This window comes from Cyprinodon variegatus, unplaced genomic scaffold (assembly GCF_000732505.1).
Source record: "Cyprinodon variegatus isolate N-32 unplaced genomic scaffold, C_variegatus-1.0 Scaffold44, whole genome shotgun sequence".
In the NCBI taxonomy this organism is placed as follows: Eukaryota; Metazoa; Chordata; class Actinopteri; order Cyprinodontiformes; family Cyprinodontidae; genus Cyprinodon; species Cyprinodon variegatus.
The window spans coordinates 235,469-239,746 of NW_015150497.1; positions in this window are offsets into that span (position 1 = coordinate 235,469).

Sequence of the window (4,278 nt, forward strand, 5' to 3'; positions counted from 1 at the left end):
AATAAAAAATCTAAAGTCTCCTTGGAAATTAGAAATTTTAAGAACAGCATAAAGTATGTGTAACTTTACAGTATTTTTTTTTTCATTCCATTATCACACTAAGTAGGAGCAGACATCCAGAGAATAATACTCAGTAGCTGAAATCTGCAACCCACTCATTTCTGTCAATTGTATTCAAAGGACTTTCCATATCTGATTTTCTTGTCGGATTTATATTTCAAATAAACCTTCACAGATACAGTTTTTGTAAAATGTCTGAAGACGTTGTAATATTAAAATTTTGCATAAGTGGGGAGCAGAGGCCCATACCAAGAAGCAGGTTCGATTTAGCAGGATTAGTTCCAGTCTATCCAGTTTAACCAATCAATAATAATGGAAATCAGGATCAGCATTACCACAAAGCAGGTTATCAACTCGCTAACTCAATCCAACTTGGACTGATTAGGAATCTGTGAACATGCACATACAAAGGGTGGGTTCAATGTACCAGACCAATCACAATCATGAGGGCAGAGGGAAGGGCACTGTATTTCTCCAGTGAGGAACCAAAACCACTTTACAGAAATAGGAAGAGGAAAAAAGAAGTCTCAATGGAAAGTCAAAGATTCTGGCGGTATGAAAGAAATGCCAAATAGCATGGAAAAGGATTATTGACTATTTAAATAAGCAAGGTACACATAAGTATCATTTAACATAACCTGCAACCAGTACTGTACTGCATGTTAATCAAGTTGATTCAGTTAATTGAGATAGTGCTAATTCACAACATATGTCATGTGAATGCACTTTACAGAGACCATATAACTAGATTATTAAGGCGGATGGTTTTCTATCTAAGGAAAACCATCCGATTACATCCACTCATTGACAGCAATCCCTCACACCAAGCAAGCTTGTAGCAACAAGGGAGAGGAAAACTCCCTTCTACTATGAAGAAACCACCAGCAGAACCAGGCTCAGTGTGGTTATCTGCCATGGCCGAATGTGATTCAAGGAGATAAAAGCAGATATACAGAAAAATGCAAAGAACAAAAAAGGTAACTGTCAACCAGCTCCACAGGTGGCCCCGTACAGGAAAGATAGAGCCAGGTAGACGGCTCCAGGCCACCTCTCATGTCAGAGAATGAAAGAGAGCACATACAGTTAGTCACAGTAAGAGAAATAGGACTACACTGAAAAACAGGCCAAGCTCCAACATCTATAAACAAAGGTGTTGGTGGCAGGAGCACAGCTGATTTTTTATGGTGTCACAACCAAAATAGAATAGACCAGATTAAGCTACTATGATGACAAAAAACAGAGAGCGCATAAAGTTAAAGGTTTAACTAAACCAAAACAGCAGAATGGGAGAGTGGAGACAGAATGAAGCAGAATGATGAAAATGGGTCCCTATGTCCTCCAGCAGTCTAAGCCTATAGCAGCTTAACTACAGAGATAGCTCAGAATAACCTTATCCACTCTAACTATAAGCTTTATCAAAAAACAAAGGTTTTAAGCCTAGCCTTAAAAGTAGACAGTGTGTCTACCTCATGGACTAAAACTGGTAGTTGGATCCACGGGAGAGGAAACTGATAACTGAAACTCCTCCCATTCTACTTTTAGAATTTCTTGGAATCTCTAGTATACATGCAGATTGAGAGCTAAGTGCTCAGTTAGGAACACGAGGCATAATCAGCTCCCTGATATAAAATGGAACTTGGTCATTTAAAGCTCTAATTGTGAGAAGAAGGAAATTAATCCCATAATAATAATGATAGTAAATTGGTAGCATATATATATATATATATGATCAACTGTATCAAATGCAGCACTGAGATCTAACAGGACAAGTTTAGATACAAGTCTATTATCTGAGACCATGAGAACATTATTAGTGACTTCAATCATGTTCCCCTCTGGAGTTAAGAGGACTTGGCAGAGAGATAAAAATAAAGCACAAAAACATAATTTCATCTGGTTAGTTGGACTTTTTAATTCAATAATGTATGGGCTATAATAAAGCTGGATGGTAATGCTAGGATTGCATCATATTAATAATACTAGTGGATAATCTGTGGGAAATTATCCCCATTTCTGAGCTCTGTCAAAACTTGTTTTTTACCTGGCCGTTTACCATTAAGCCCCCATTGGAGCAGCTTAAGTGTAACATAATACAATGTAACTAGGTCTGTGATACAGGGAGGAATGTATTCCTGCAGGTCTCACAGTCGACACATGATTGCAGGATCTGGCATACATCCCAGTCCAGCCCGTCAAAACTTGTATCACTTATATAGCTTCAGTAATTGTCATAGTGATCCAAAGGGTCTTGTCACTATTTGCCACCGATTTTTATTACATATTTTTTTTAATTTAGCTTCACATTTTAATTATACAAGAAACAAGTGAATCCCAGTGCTGTATAAGGTTATTATATACAGTAGGTGAAAACAAATACAGAATAGTAAATGTTTGGCATATCAAAAATAGGCAAAGGAAACATTTATATATATATATATATATATATATATATATATAAAAACACTCAATTTATCAAGAATACATTATGTTTTACTTGCTATTTCATTTTTAAGTTGTTTTATTGTGATGCTTAAGTACTTTTTCCATCTGAATTAAACCGGCACTTCGATGAAAGGGCACGTCATTGTTTCCAGAACAGCTCATTGGCTGCTGGGAGGAGCATTTTCTAGGATCCAGATCAATCCTGAAAGCTAGCCTGCTCCAAAGCAGGTTTTCTGTTCAGAATACGTTACCATGGTGACTAGCCAGATAATGAATCCAGCTTTTTGGTACTGGAAAGTCATGATTGAGGCTGAAGTTGTCTGGCTAACCTAGTAATCCTGCTTCGTGGTATAGGCCTTTGGTTAAAAAAACAAAAAGAAAACAAAAAAAAACAACAAAAAAAAACACTATAATATTTTTGAAAATTTTTGTCTATTCATGCTTTTTTACACTAATTTTCAGCCATGTAGTAAAAGGTATGGACACTACTAAGCCATCTGAGTAAAGTTTGTTCAAAATCAATATAGTATTTTCTAACTCCTGATGGAACACCCTGAAGGTACCAAATCCATTTTATGCAGGCCTAAGGGAGTGTGATTATTTTTTGTGATTTGGCCTCACACATTTAAATTGCTGTACTCCTTAAAAAACAAAAAAGAAAACTAACATCAGTACTGCGGGAAGGGATGAGATTAAACTTTCCCAAAGGCTGTGGTGGATAATACCTTCTGATGGCAATGACAGTGAGAAAAATTCCTCATTACCTTTGGTGCGACTGCTGAAGCCAGTGATACACACCGGGGCCCAGAGTGAGCTGTCAGCTCCGTCACCAACCAGTAAAACGGATCTGTCAAGTCTGTTTTTATCCACAGAACCTTTGCACTTTTTTTTAGGTTTGTGAATTTATTGGAGATACAGTACTTCAAATCATCAAATAAGGTTTCAAATAAATAAAGACATTGTTGGGCAGAATAGTGTGAACTTATTCCCCTGCAAGAGAAAAAAAAACTTTATGCATAAAGTCTCACAATGCTTCAATTTGATCCATGACTTAGATATGGATTCTGATTATAATTTTACAATAGCCCTGGTTACAGATGTTCCAAGATGTTCGCAAAAGGTATCCTTTGAGAAAACAGTTTCCTCTGACATTGAACAAGAAATACCAAGATTTGATTGCAGTCTGTCCCTGACATTTTTCCACAGTCAAAAGTAACATTTTTGCTGTCCTTTGTGACACAAGGCCAAAATCCAAACATCTCACCAATAGCACTGAAACACCCACATCTCCCAGATGCCTTTTAAAAATTCTGCAATGGTGGAAACCCAATCCTGGAGACCACAGTTCCTTATTTTCAGTCCTCTCTTTTTTCCTCATTTCATATGTTTGGATACCGAACTCTCTGAACATCTTTAGTAATGACCTTTTGTGGCTAACATTCCTTATGAAGAGTGTCAATGACTGTTTTCTGAACATCTGGCAAGTCGGCAGTCTTCTCATGACTGTGTGGCTTATTGACCAATAGTGGGATACTGTTTAAAAACTGAGTTCCCTTTTCAGAAATAACTGGCAAAAGTATTGGATTATATGAAACTTCCTATATTTATATATTTTTTTTTTACCTGTATATCTGATCAGATTTCAAAAGCCTCAGTGTTGTTAAAGATAAACACACACACCCACCTGCATTATGTTATTAGCCCCTTGAACCCTACGGACCCACCGGCGGGTCCAGCTGCTACATGACCTCGTAATTTTACCAAACCCCCAGTATT